Source organism: Macrotis lagotis, chromosome 5 (assembly GCF_037893015.1).
Source record: "Macrotis lagotis isolate mMagLag1 chromosome 5, bilby.v1.9.chrom.fasta, whole genome shotgun sequence".
Taxonomy (NCBI): domain Eukaryota; kingdom Metazoa; phylum Chordata; class Mammalia; order Peramelemorphia; family Peramelidae; genus Macrotis; species Macrotis lagotis.
This window is the reverse complement of record NC_133662.1, coordinates 270,235,459-270,250,255: the sequence shown is the minus strand read 5'-3', so window position 1 is coordinate 270,250,255 and position 14,797 is coordinate 270,235,459. Positions and strand designations below refer to the sequence as shown.

Here is a 14,797-nt window from a genome sequence, read left to right as displayed (position 1 = left end):
GGGGAGCATCCCACTTCCTTCCACCGCCTCCTCAGGTGGGGTCTTGGCGAAAGCCGCTCGGTGCCCGGGCTGAGCCGGGACCCCTCTGGCTCAACCCAGCCCCCGCCACATGGCTCAGTCCCTCTGCGGCTCGGCTTACAGCGCCCGCCCTGGAGGCCGCCGGCCCCGGAGCAGGATTCCTCCCGCTCTGATGAGTCTCTGGCATGCTGCGTGGGGTGGTTCTTGCGTCAATAAATCGTCATCCACTGCTGGTTTTCTGGGATCAGACATAAACAGCCCGCCAGACTCCACCACCCTGAAAACCGCCCAGAGCCGCAGGATGGGGGGAAGGGGGGAGGCGTCTCCCGGAGACCACAGCTGGAAGGGCCCTTCCTGGCCCTCCAACCCTGCCACCCGGCTTCTCCCTTTGTGGACTGCCCTATGGGGTGGAGAAGCCGTCCTCCAAGGCCTGGCCGTGGGCAGCTGGCTCTGAGGTCTGCCAGTGGCTCATCTGAGCCTCACCAGAGCCCCGGGGGGGCAGCTGGGGGGGGCGTCTTCATGCCTCTTTGACAGATGAGGAACCTGAGGCTGTACTCCTCAGCCAGTTGCCTATGTCTGGGCCCAAGGGCGGGTGGCTTCGGGCCCCCTTTGTGCTAGAATGTGGACAGGACCCCACTGCAGCCCCAGTGTCCTGACCCCAGACCCTGGGTTGTACTATCATCCTTGCTTAGGATCCCCCTGCCCTCCCCTTCCCCTGCCCTCATCCCTTCTCTCTGTCTCTCTCTCTTTCTGTCTCTTTCTGTCTCTGTCTCTCTCTGTCTCTCTCTCTCTGTCTCTCTGTCTCTCTGTCTCTCTGTCTCTCTGTCTGTCTGTCTCTCTCTCTCTCTCTCTCTCTCTCTTTCTCTCTCTTTCTCTGTCTCTCTGTCTCTGTCTCTCTCTGTCTCTCTCCCTCCCTCCCTCCCTTCTCTCTCGCTATGCCTCAGTTCAGGTCTTCATTCATCCCCTTCGCTTACATACCTCCCCACCAGCACTCCCACTGAATTTACCTTCTTTGTCCACATTTGAATTTGCTCCTTCCATCCTAGGTTCTCTGTCTCCCTTGTCTCAAGGGGCTGTTTTCTTGTCCCTTGTGTCCCCCACCCCAATGTGTTACCCTGAGCGTGGAGCACTTGTTAAAGGACACACACAATCCAGACATGAGAGCCACGGCTGCCAGGCCTCTTTGACTGTCACAGAGGGCGGTCGATGGAAGAGATGATCTCACGAGGTCACACGTTCTTCAGGTCTTCCTCTTGGAACCTCAGTCTTCATGTCTGTAGGATGGGGGGTGATGAGAGTCCCCAACTTCCCAGGAGCTGAGAAGAGGCTGCTGCCATCATCAAGCTGGCGCAGATGCTGCTGCCCTTCTTGGGGTTGGTTTGGGGTGCTCCGGGAAGCCGTCAGCACCCACTGCCTGTGCCAGGCATCTGCCTCGGCAGAAGTTTATTTCTCACACCTTTGTCTTCCTCTGTCATGTTGAATGTGGAAGCATGCGTCTGGCAGTCCACGGAAGTGGGATGTAGATGAGGGGCTGGAGTGGCTGGCCTCCTGGGCTCCAGCTGGCTTGCTTCATGGAGGTGATGATCCTAACGGACCCATCTCTGGCGTCCTGGCCGCCAGCTCCCAGGAGTGGGGACAGGAATGGGCCCGTCCCTCTCTTGGGCAGCGCTTGTCCAAACTAATGGAGCTACTGGTTTGAAGTGGAATTTGAACACAGGTCCATTGGGTCAGCCCTGTCAGCTCTGAGGACAGAGAACTTGTCTTCATCTGGTTTTCTTTTTCGGTCCTTTCCCCGCCAGGCTCTCCGTGTCTGCCGGCACTTCTGGGCAGATGTGCATTTCCAGGGAGCCCGACGGCTCTTTTTATTTTAATCATCTTCTCTGTGTAGTTGAAAGCAGTTCTCTGGGCCCTGGCGTATGTTGCTGCACCCAACCCTGGGGAGCTGCCGCTGCAGCCGTCTCCGTGAGAGTGGCCCACATGTCCAAGTGCTTTTAAGCTGCACAGCCCTGACGGCGCGGGGAGCAGACCTAGTCTCGTGAACAGCATTGTCATAGCTCTAAAACGAGGGACTTTCCCTTGCAAAAAGAACTCAAAGCTTTGCACCGATTTACTTTTGCACCCTAAATTTCTCTTGCCTCTCCTCCTTGCACCTGGGACTCTCAATCCCCCAAGGGACTTGGAAAAGGGAGGTGTTCTCCCCACTCTTCCCCCTACAGAGCACTGGGTTTTCACCTTTTGAAGAATTCATAGAGATCAGCCTATCCGGTTTCTTGGACAAATGAGGACACTGAGGAGCGGCAGGATTTTGGCCCAAAGGCCACGTCAGCAGTCAGCCGGGCCTGGCTCTCCTCCTGTTTGCTGGGGCTTTGGAGGTCCTAGAGAGCTGAGAACCTTCTTGTCTCTGGGGTTCTGGGTCCAAGAGGACCCTCCTCTGACCTCCTCATTTACACAAGAGGAAACAGAGACGGAGAATCTGAGACAGAGTCCCAGAGTGGACAAGTTCTCTTCCCCCTCCTCTTCCTCTTGCAGCCAGCAAGCTTGCATAGAAGGTTGGGGTGCAGGCTCAGGGCTCAGGGAAGCCTGGCCCCCACACTGCACAGCTGCTTCCCCTCCGAGATGGGGGGCCTGCCTCCGGAGGCCTCGGCCTCAGCGACCATGACCCCTTCATTGTCTCTTCCTTCTCTCCTCGCTGCTCTCTGCAAAGTTCCTGACAAATGGCACTGCATCTTCTCTGTGGCCGTCAGCCCCCGGCCCGCACCTGTGGCCGACACTTTGTGGACCCTCCCCCTTTCCCCATTGCTTTTATGGGCACAAGTGGGACTAGAAAAGTGAGGAGTGGTAGCTGCTCAGTCATTTCAGTCGGGTCCGACTCCCCATGACTCTGTTGGAGGGATGTTGGGGGGGTTGGCTATGTCATTCTTCAGCCCATTTTATAGAAGAGGAAACTGAGGCAAGCAGAGTGAATTGACTTGTCTAGGGTCACACAACTAGGAAGCTGAGGCCAGATTTGAACTCAGGTCTTCCGGCCCCTGGACCCTGCGCTCTGCACCATGGTGCTCCCCTAGCAGCCTGCTGCGAGGGTTAGCTTCCACTTAAAGTGTCCTTGAGAGTCTTGGGAGCCCCCAGGAATTGGTGACTCAGCAGTCTCCTCCCGGTGTCCCCCCTCAGTGCCGCCCCCTCCTCGGTCTGACTGATGCCCCAGTTGCTCTTGGGGGGGGCCTTACGCCGTGACTTCCCTTCCCCCTGCCCCCACATACCCGACGTGTTCCACAGTCACAAAGGCTGACTTCAGGCTTCAGTTGACTGTTGGTACCAACGGGCAACTGCCGAACCACATCAATGGCCCTGGTCTCCAGAACCCCCACCTCGCCTCTATCTCTATCTCTGTGGGACTTGGGGCCCTGTAATGGAGGCTCTGGTGGCAGCTGGGACCCAGAGGGAGGGAAGCCCCCGGCATCCGCCCCATGCGGGCACTTCTAAGCTTTATGTTCTCAGTGCTTGAGGGGAGAACTCCCCAGAAATGGGTTTTCAGAGTTGGCAGGAGATGGAGGTGCCATCTGGGCCTGTTTTGAGTGACTGGTATCCCTTTGTCACCATGCTTCCCGAGTGGTCATCTGCCCTTGTTGGAAGAGCCCATTGATGTGTCCTGCTGTGGACAGTGCCTTTCAGTTTTTAACAGACTGCTCAGGGGCTTGGGCACTGTGCTCCCCTTCATGGGTGTTTTCCAGAAATCCGGCTTCCTCCCTGCTCCCCAGCAGTCGGCCCCCAACGTGGGAAGTGGGGATGTTGTTGGGTGAGTTTGGCCGCCACCTGGACAGTGGTCCTTGTTGTGGCTCCCTCTCCTCTGGCGGAGTGGGTGCCACACCACATCCAGGAGAAGGCGCTGCCAGCGTGACGAGCCAGCTTGTGCTCTCCCCATCCCCAAGGAAGAGCCAGATGGGACAGTTTGGACACCTTGGGTCCAGGGGGGCCCTTTTCTGCTGCCTCCTGGTTTTGAGGGGCTTGTGATTAAGCCATCCTGATTTATTATACCGCTATTAAAAAAGGCCATATGAGGCATTTCTGCTGCGTCCCAAGTCTCCTGAGTAAGCAGAACTTCCAGAGGTGACCTTGAGTACGTCTTCATTTGGTGAGTCTCCTGGGTCAGCTTTGGGAGGACCGTCCCTGGGGTGGCTGGCTCTTGGGCAGCTCGCCAGGCCCTGCAGCCAGAGGAAGTGGGCCTCCTGGACCCAGGTGCTCCAGGTTGGGGCTCTAGCTCCCAGCTCCATGGGCTGAAGGAATTCATGCCCCTATCCCTACCGCCCCCCCCCCCCATGTCCAAAACAGACCCTGTAGTCTTAGACCAACTTCTTGAACCCAGGTTTGAGCCAGGGTGGGGGCGGGGGCTGCATTGGCAGGTGGCTATGGGAAAAGTGACTTAATAGATGCACCTTGTACTACATCCTGACCAGTGGGAGAGATGGCGTAGCTGCTTTTGATTATGCATGTTTGCCTTCCTAGCTGTAATTCTCACCACTTACAGTGTACCCTGTCCTGGGCCCAGATGCAAAGGTGTTCACCCCCTTGGCTGGCCATCACTGGGGTGGGGGATGGGGGTGGGAGTCCAGCCTGGGGATGCTTGTTCTGGAAAACTAAGCTGGGGTCTTCAGGGTCTGACCAGGGCTTCAGGGCATAGAGTGCCAGCTGGGTTCCCTGCGGCGTCATCACCTTCCCCACCCAAGGGTGGACCTCTTACTGGGGCTAGAGAAGATGGTGATGATTGGGGTTGGGTTAGGTCAGTGGTCTCAAAGTAGCAGGAAAGACTTGGGGGTATGATAGGAGGGAGAGCTTGCTGGCATCACTGCCCCTCTCTGGTGGTGGGCTTCAGGCCAAGGCCTGAGTTGGGGCTCCTTGAAGGAGAGACAGTCACCTCTCTCTGTCCATGCCCAGGCTGGGGGGTATAGTGAAGAGTGCTCTGGCAGGGGGTCTGCACAGGGTGCCCCTTTGGGAGGTGCCAGGTTGCAGCTTGCCAGACCCAGCCATTCTCTTAGGAGATTTGCTCAGGGCTGTTGATAACAGACAACTGGGGGTGCTCTTCAGGGACTCCTTAACCTGTCCTGCCCAGCCTAGCAGCTCTAGCTTGGAGACCTCCCAGAGCTCCTCTGAGGCTCAGCAAGTGATGAGACACACACAATGCTCCTCCCCCTGGAGCTGGGGCCACAGGGGTCATGGCCTCCCCGGGCCCTGGATGAAAGGACCCCAAGGGAAGGGGCCCGAGACGAGCGCTTCACCCACCTTTGGGACTGGCCGGGACCCCTTTCTTTGTCCATCTCTGGCTCCCAGGAGCAACTTGTCAAGGGCCACCTGTGGAATTGAATCTTGATTTCTGCTGCATGGTGGGCACACCTGCCCTGGATACAGGTCATCCCAAAGCCTTGGGCCAGCTTCTGGTGTTGTTTGCTACAGACTTCCCCAAAACTTTGGCGACCCCCTGTGTAAACAGTGGGGAGGTGGAGGTGTCGGTGCTGTTGCTGCCAGAACTCTGACTGTGGTTCAGAGAGAGGGCAGCCAGTGTTGGGGGGACCCTCTGGGGTCAGGAAGACCAGCCCCCTCTGCTCCATCCCTCGTGGCTGGGCCTCTGCTGACTCCGGATGACCTGGCCATGATGCTTGCCACAGGGGAGTCATCATCCATGCCGATGAATCCATCCCTGAGCCAAGGACATGCAGGAGGGAAAGAGAAGATAGTGGAGGGCCTCGAGGGTCCTTTTCTCCAGGACCTTCCCTTCGTTCTTCTGGTCTCTGGAATGGGGCAGGAAGGGACCAACACCAAAGAGGGTCTCCCTGTGTTTGGATAGCAGCAGGTGGGCTCCTGTGACTTTGAGCTGGCCTGGGATTCAGAGGAGAGTGGAAGGGGCACAGCCCTGCTGCATCTTAGAGCCACAAGAGACCCCCTCATTTTGCTAGCGTCCATCCCCTGAGACAGCGCTGGACTGAGTTAGGAGGACGGACTGAGTTCACTCAGCCTCAGCCTCTCTGCATGAGTCCTAGAGCCCTGGGCAGGTCCCTTTAGCACCTACGGCCTCACCTTCTCTTCCTTGAAGCCCCTCAAGCCTCCTGAAATGACCAAAGCCTCACTGACGGCCTGCCTTGTGTCCAGTGTGAGGGCGTGGCCCCCCCTCCAGAGCTTGCCCAGACCAGGCAGCACCCGTGGTGACCAGCACAGATGGCCGTGCTCCTCTCTGCAGGTCAGGGATCATGGACCATCCACCTCTGGAGAAGGACCTGTGGAGTCCGAGCACAGGCCACAGCTCCCCAGCTGCATGAGCTGAAATCTGTCTTTAGCGCTTTCGGCCCCCCCCCCCTTTTGTTCTGATTCTTCTTTGACAACTGGATGAACATGGAAATCTCTTTCGCTGAGTCCGATGTATCTAACCTGTGTGAGCTTGTTCTGTCAGGGGCAGGGAAAAAGAGGAAACTGAAAACCTGACCAAGCGTGATTGTTGGAAAGCAGCTTTGCTTGTGGCTGGCCAAATAAATACATAAATACATTATTTTAAAAAGCAAGAAAGAAAGGGAAGGTTTCCCGGCAAGTTCTGAACCCCCAGCCTCGTCTCTGAGGGGAGAGGTTGCTGAGGAGGTGGCTTTGATCGCCCTTAGGGTCAGCCTGCTGAGGACAGGAGTGCTGCGTCCTCTGCTCAGGGAGGAGGAAGGCTGGCCTGGCAGGGTGGATGAAGAAGACTGGCTGGCCATTGCCCCTTTCTTGCTATGACTCTGCTGTCCACTTTTTTGTGAGGATGTGATTCTTGCCCTCCTGTGGCCACACCTGGGTCTGGCTCAGGCTATCCAGAGCTTCAAGACTGACTAGAGGGCAGAGGAGAATGTCTGGTGGTATCTGTGCCCAGGGCTGGTGAGCTTACTGATATATCCAGGGCCAGAAGAAAGTGCCCAGTGGTATCTGTGCCCAGGGCTGCGAGCTTACTGTTCCCAGTGGATGTCTGAATTTTCTGGGAGGCAGTATTTCCTCCTCTGACAACTGACCAAACTGGTTTTCTTGGATTTGCTGCTTCTGGATTCAAAGAACAAAATGTAAAACTGATTTGGGAAAGTTTTTCAGCCTCTAATTTTTTTTCAAAGTTGACTTCATTGTTTCTGGATGTCTTAGAACAAATAGGACCTCAGGGGTCAGGGGCAAGGAGATCACTGGACTCCATCCACTTCATCCTGGCTCCCAGGCCAGCCACTGGGCGTCCCTCGACTTAGGGCTGGACGGGGCTTGGGAGGAAACGAGGATAGATGCGTGAGTGACTTGGCCCTTGTCTCACAGAGTAAAGAGGTTCCACCTTCTGCCCCACCCCCACCCCCTGAGACCCATAGTTCGTGTTCTCAGTTTTACAGCTGGTGACTGACAGGCCCAAAGAGCAAAATCAAACTTGTTCCGGCCCTCTGGATAATCAAGTCATTCATCCTTAGTGGGTTCCCCATCTCCATTTACCTCTATGTGACTATGCTTTGTTCCTGTCACTAGAGGGTAAATTTTATTTCACTTATTGGGCTTGTATTCCTGGCATCCATTTGGAGAGAGGAGTTTCTTCAGAAATGACCATGGATGAATGAATGCATGGGTAGTTGGATGGATGGAAGGATGGACAGATGAATAGATGGTTGGGTGATTGAGTGGCTAGATAGGTGGATTGATGGGTGAGTGGATGGATGGATAGGTGGATGGATGGATGGATGGATGGATGAATGGATGGATGGAAGGATGGGTGGGTGGGTGGATGGATGGGTGAGTACAAGGGTGGATGGATGGATGGATAGATGGGTGGATGGATGGGTGGGTGGATGAATGAATGGATGGGTGGATGGATGGGTGGATTGGATGGATGGATGGATGGTTGGATGGATGGATGGATGGTTGGATGGATGGATGGTAGGGTAGGCGGGCAGGTGGGTGGATGGGTCAGTGACTGGCTGGCTGGGTGTATGGACATATGGGTATGTGGACAGATGGATGAGTGGTTGAATGGATGGATGGATGGATCAAAGGATGGATGGATGGGTTGGTGGGTGGATGAATTGGTTTATGAGCATATGAGTATATAGATGGAGGGAGGGAGTGGAGGTTGGGTGGATGGGCAAGTGGATAGATGAGTGGGTGGGTGGATGAATGAATGGATGACAGATGGACAGATAAATGGATGGGTAGGTGCATGGATGGATGGATGAAAGGATGGGTGACTGAGTGGATAGGTGGATGGTTTGACAACAGTCTAGGTTTTTTGACTTTTAGTAGAATGTCCTTTCTTGCACTATGTAGTATATGAGGTAGTGTTATTGTTTTGAGTTTGAATTCCTCACTCCCTTTCCTACCAACCTCTTTTGCTATTCTGATCAGACTAGTGATTTCATCTGTGGAAACTTCCTTTTCTACCTGCAACTTCGGCTTAAATGTTGCCTGGCATCCCTGAGAAGATGGGTGATTGGACCTGAGTGCTATAGACAAGATGCTGTATAGGGTGGTGGTGGGGGGAGGCAAGGCTTCTTGACTCTGCGGTTTTTTTCCATCCTTCATCCATGCCATGTTGCCTCTTCCTAATGGCTTATTTGGGACAATTTCTTCAGTTTATGAAATAATTGGTTTAGAAATAAGGAAAAACCAGTTTTCCCTGTGATAAAAACATGCTGAGTGTCCTTGGGGATATCACATATCCCTGGCTTCAGGAGAAGAGTTTTTGCCATATCTAGCTGGGAACCTGGCCTTCAGAACTCTTTTTAACTCTCTATTATGGGTGTTTTTTTCCTCATTGGACAGGAAACTTCTTGAAGGCAGTGACTGTCTTGCTTGCCCGTATTTGCATGTTTGTACTTGGTTCAAACTGTGTCTAGTCCATGGTAAGCATTTAGTAAATCATTTTTTCCCTCCCTTCTTCTCCCTAGACTTCAGTTTCCTCATTTGTTAAAAAATGTTGTTGGGAGGCAGAGACTTGGAGCAGAGAAGCAGAGAGGAGAGGAAGTCCCAGGATTGGGATTGCTGCTAAAAATATGATAAAAAAATCCAAGCCCCCCTCTTCTGAACCTTCTGCTCCGCAGACCCTGGCGTTTTCTGAGCATGTGTTGGAGGGGAACATTGGCCATGAGCATGATATTGCCCTCGTGGATTCTTTGTTGGCTGTGGCATTTCCACGTGCCAAATTATTCATAAAACAATGACAAAATCGTTTGGGAGAGTCATTGATAATTGAGGAGGCAGCATTGATTTGTCCAACTCAGCTTCCTGGGTGGACACTGGAGGGTCTGACATGTTTCCCTTCTCTTGGGTCTTGCCCCCAGGACTTGTCTTGTTAAATTGGCTATCTTGACAGACCCCAGCCCTAGGCCCTGAGGAGCCTTGCTGTTCACTGGGGATCTGTGTGTGTGTGTGTGTGTGTGTGTGTGTGTGTGTGTGTGTGTGTGTGTGTGTGTGTGTGTGTATGTGTGTGTGTGTGTGTGAAGTGTGTACATGAGGTGTGTGTGTGGGGGGGGTATGGGTGTGTTTTCCATCTACATTGTCCACCCCCAGAGGTGCGGGGGGAGAAACTTGGCCTTGTTGTGTCCACTTTGCTTTCAGTGTGGCTCCAGTCAGTTGAGCGAGGCCCTGTCCTGGGTTGGGCCACATGACAGGCTATAAACCCTGAGGGAGCAGTGAATCTCCTAGCCCAGCTGCTCCCTTGCCAGCCCTGGGGGCTCCCAGAGGGCAGAAGGAGCTGGGGCCCTGTTGGGCATGGGTGGTGGCCCTGAGGTGGCCCAGGGAAGAGAGGGTTCATGCCGGCAGGCAATGTGGGATTTCTGAGGCCTGCCCCCATCATCTGCCCTGCCGACAGCCCTGGACAGGCAGCACCCGTGGGGTGACTTGGCAAGAGGCAACGTGGCGCGGTGGGAAGGGTCCGAGGCTCTGGGTCCAATCCTGCCTGCGGCTCCTACTGCCTCTCGCTGATCATGGATCAGTGGCTCAGCCAGCCCATGGTCCCGGCCGGCTTCTGACGGGTGGTGACTCATCTGGAAAACAAGGGGCTGGACTCGGTGGTTGGTGAGCTCCCCCTGCGTTGGGGCTCAGCTCCTTTGGGGCCTTTTGGTGCGTGGCTCCGTGGGTCAGTTAGGCAGCAGCTTGTATTGAGGGTCTGCCATGCCCCCTCCCCCAAGCTGAGGGCTGGGCAGCCTTTCCAACTCGAAGCCGCAGAAAGAGAGGCCTAAAAACCTGGAGATGGACGTTTTTCACTTTTGCGTCATTATCCTATATCACTTCTCCCTCATTTATGTAAGAACTTAAAAAGAAAAGATAAGGAACTCCACACCCCAAACAGTCAGCACCTTGGAAAAAAAGGTGTGCCACCCCTGTGGAGTCCATGACCAAGTGGTGGGGGAATGGCACTCTCCTCAGGTTTTCTGGGGGACTCCTTGGACTTTCTGGGGGACTCTCCTCAGATTTTCTAGGGAGCTCTCCTCGGGCTTTCTGGGAGGGTTCCTCTCAGACTTTCCAGGGGCTCTCTTTAGACTTTCTGGGGGCTCTCTTTGGGCTTTCTGAGATTCTCCTTGGGCTTTCTGGGAGGGGGCTGTCTTCAGTTTTCTAGGAGTCTCTCCTTGGGCTTTGAGTCTAAGACCATTGAGTCTAAGTTGTTTTGAAGTTGTTGGGTATTTTTCCTGGTTTCTGCCTGCTTGCCATTGGCCCAGGGCACAGGAGGCTTCTTGGGATTTCACCCCCTCCTCATTTCTTACAGTGGGGCATCATCCCCATCATGTTTGGTCTCAAAGTTGTTTGGCATTCCCTGGTCCATGGGCAGCCACAGTGTTGCCTTCCATTTGAGGGGGCCTTCTTGAGTTTGACCTCCCCACCAGTGCAGTTTGGTGCCACAGGACATTTCATTAACCTAGAGCAGAATTCCTTTCGTGGTGGGGTTGTGCCAGTTCATAGTTTCTAGAACAATCCTTTGTGTGGAATGGGGCTGGAAGGAGAATCTAGAGAGATGGTCCAGGCCTTCTAGTTGCCACCCCCCCCATTCCCATTATTACAAATTAGGAAACTGAGGCCCATGATTACCCAGGCAGTCATAGGATTGGAACCCATGGCCTTGGGCTATTTTCTTTCTTTGACTTTGGTGAGTGTCCAGGAAGAGCTAGGCTGGTCCATCCCATCTAGTGCCAGGCCTGGGCTGAGAGCATCAGTTTGTGGATTGTATGGATTGATTTATCAGTTGAAGTTCAGCCAACAGTGACACGCTCCACAGAGGAGGGGGCAAGGACAGGTGTCGGTCATCATTGCCACTGCAGTTCAGACAATGCCCAGCGAGGGGTCGGTGCTCTGGACTTGGAGCTCCGTCACTGGGAAAGCTCTTGCCCCCTGGCCCATTCTGCCCAAGGTTTGATGAGTGCAGGTCCAGTGCCCTGAGGAAGGCTGTGGCCTGGCAGAGATCTGAACCCATGTTCTCATTGGATCTGCAATCTGCATAGGGCACCAAGACCAGAGGGCAGGTCTTGAAGATGGTGACTGTGCATCCTTTTGGCCCGGGGTGAGCCCCAGTGAGCAGTGGGGTGCTCTTCTAGGGAGTTAGCATACTCCCCATAAAGCATATGTTTTGTAATATCAGGAATTGCATCTTTTCAGCCCCCTCCCTCACTGGGCAGGCTTCTTCCCTGGGACTTCTTGGATATCAGTGCCTACTGGGAGGTGGTGGGTGGGATCTCATGTTCACTCTAAGAGGAACGGGAATGGAGAAATGACCTCCAGCACCCTTCGCCGGGGACTCTGGTGGGGTTGGTTCTGTTGCCCTGCACCTCATGCCCTGGGTCAGCAGCAGGCAGTGTCAGGTCAGATCCTCAGATGGGCTCCAGGAGGCCCCCTGGGCTGCCTCATCCCCAGCTATGTCCCTCCTTCAGGTTTGACCCCTAGCATTCTCGAGAGCTTGGGCTGCCACTGAAAGGTTGTTCAGCCATTCCCCCCCCCCCAGCCCCTGTCTCAGCCTCTGAGGACAGGGACCCCGACCACCTGTCTTGTGCTGTCACCACCCTGGTGTTGCACCCCCTCAGTCACTCAGTGGATACCCCTTCTGAAGCCGGGTTTGAATCCAAGCTGTGGAGGGGTCTCCAGAGCCACACCTCCCAGTGGCAGGCAGTCAGTCAGTTGATGTTGACAGCTTCCCTGCTCTGTCCTGCTGCCCGTGGTCCTCATAGGCCTGGGCCGGGCTCCGGGGTTCCTGGCGCCCAGCATCTGCTGTTTATGTAATTGGACAGCATGGACACCGAACAGAAACCAGATGTTGGGGTGGAGCATCGGGATTCTTGGCCCGTGAACCCCGAGCGGGCGGCGGCTTTGACTGCTTGGTTTTTAAGTCTGGTGGTGCCCGAGAGGCGGACACTTGGCGCTGACCATGCAGGCGGGTTAGCGAGTGCACGGCTCAAGGTAATGCGGGAGCTGGATTTATGGAATTGGCTGTTATTGAGAATGTCTGGAGCCTGGAGACCCCTTGCTTGGAGTGGCCCAAGGGCTTGTGGCAGCAGGGGAAGGAGGGAGAGAGACCACCAGCTTTCATCCCCACATGAACCTTGACTCTGGGGAATCAGGTTTCCCAAGGGGAAGAGGACTACCGACATAGCCCCAGCTGGGAGGTATGGGTCCTGAATCTCTCCACTTGCATGGCTGGCGATGGCCTCTGGTCCTGGTGCTGGCAGGGGTCCAGCCGGGTGGCTTTGCTCCTATTCTCCCAGGAGGGTCCTTGGTCCAATTGTCTGTAACCCCGGGGTAGACTCCAGAGCCAGGACAACCGGCTTATTCCTGCACCATTACATTGTGGCGCGACTTCTGTTTGTTTTCATCTCACTTTTGCTTTATAAAAAATTAATTTACTGAGCAGGAGCCAAAGGTCGCTGGACAAACTTGGCTGTGGGTGGGGGCAGGGAGGGGGCTCCCTGCTAGAGTCTGGAGCCCAGGACCCAGAAGGAAGCTCTCCCAGATGCATCCTTCTTAACGTGGTTCAAGAGGACGCTTGAGTGGTCCTTTCCTGGCAGCCCTGGGAGGGAGTGACCATGGGTCTTATTATCGTTCCTGTTGGTCAAGGATTAAATGAGGGCCTGGGTCCCACAGCAGCTGGTGTGGGGGGTGAGAAAGTGGGACTGGGGTTACCTTGATCCTAGGCAGCCTGGGAGTCACTTAGAGGGGGCCAGCATCTTCCGCCCAAGATGTCAATTCAAAGGGTCCAGATGTTTCAGTCTGGGTTCCCTCCCACCCCTCACTTCCAGGGAAGCCCCTGGTTTTTAGGGTTGTGCTTCAGGGTTTGAGGGCTGGGTGGGAGGCCAGGAGGGGAGGAAAGGCCCAGGCCCTGGGGTTGGTCTGGCCCATGTTCCACATGCGCTGAGGTGACTCTCTGACCACCTCTTTCTCCCCACCCCCAGGCTGAGTAGAAGCTGTGGCCTCCCATCACCTTCTCTTTGATGCTTTCCAGGGATGCCCTTACAGCTGGTCAGATCATGAGGGGTGCTGGAGGCCCCTTGGGGGAGACTACTTGGACACCTTGACTCCCTTTTCTTGGGATCACACCCCTCATTTCCTTTAAACCTCAGAAAGTCTTGGGGTCTCTAAAAAGAAGGGTTTGGGGGGATTGATGACTTTTAGGCCCACATAAAGGTCTGTGTTCTGAGGTGGTGTGGATATTGGGGATCCAGTTGGTGCATAAAGAAATTGAGGTGTATCCACAAGGGAAAGGAGCCTGGCAGCCAAGCTATCATGGAGAAAGCAGGCTAAGTGCCACCATCCTGGGGAGGGCATGTCAGAGTGGGCTCATGGGAACCCCCCCAGAGAGTGCCCAAGTGGTAGTGCTCTCAAGGCTCTTCCAAGGTAGACTAAGGGGCCTCGGTTGGAATTCGTGCCTTCTCAGGTAGGGTCATGAGGAAGGGTGGTATGAGTGTGAGAGTCAGGGGGAGCATGAGCATATATGAGCCTGTGTGAGTGAATGTGAGTGTGAATATATGTGTGGATGTGGGGTGAGGATGTATGAGTGTGAGTATATGTGAGTGTGTATGTGTGTGTGTGTGTGTGTGTGTGAGAGAGAGAGAGAGAGAGAGAGAGAGAGAGAGAGAGAGAGAGAACAACGGACAGCGCCTGTGTGTTTGTGTTGTTGGATCTGGCGGCTTCAGAAACACATGGCTTTGTTCTGGCTTCGTTGCTGCAGGTGTTTGATGGCCTGGGCCGGGTGTCATTTGGGGCCCCCTCTCCAGGTTGTTCGGGAGCTGCGGCGGTTGCTTGTAGTTATTTCCTTGATGAATGGTGGTGGAACCCTTTTCTGCTTCCTATAATTTTCTGTGGCCTTCATAGCAGGGGATGAGGTCGTGAAGCTGGGAGATAGGTAAACAAAAGCGCCCAGCTTGCGCAGTGCCCATCTCCTGGTGGGGGCACTCGGGCTGGCACAGAGAGACTCAGGATCACTCAGGGGAGCCATCAGCTATTGGGCCTGGTTGTCCTTGTGTCTACAGAGAGGAGACCTAGCCCCAGAGAGGAGTAGGCTCCAGCTCCTCCTCCTCCCCCTCTGACCCTGCACCCAGCATCCGCCAAATCATTGAGTCCCACTCCTGCAAATTGGGAGGGGGGGGGAACAATGTCCCTAAAACATAGAAATGGTCCTCAAGCCACTTTAAAACATCGAGGAGAAACAAAGTCTGTCATCCTGACAGCCCATTTGGTGGGAGGCCGCTCAGACCCTGAGCCAGCTTCCTGACCCATGGATGGAAAGTGGTTCTCAAAGAGCTGCAAGGCCCTTTAGCTTTAGACCAGG

General features: G+C 54.8%; 1 protein-coding gene across 4 annotated transcripts in view; it reads left to right on the top strand.

Annotated features, from left to right (window-relative positions):
• HDAC4 (histone deacetylase 4) overlaps positions 1 to 14,797 on the top strand; it is a 164,356-nt gene that overhangs the window by 33,641 nt on the left and 115,918 nt on the right. The window contains exon 1 of one of the 4 annotated variants that reach the window (XM_074189841.1): positions 366 to 4,147. The exons of the other annotated variants lie outside the window; for them this stretch is intronic. The gene's annotated coding sequence lies outside the window, so the exon portion shown is untranslated. Of the gene's footprint in view, positions 1 to 365; positions 4,148 to 14,797 lie in introns of those variants that run through there. 4 annotated transcript variants of the gene reach the window in all.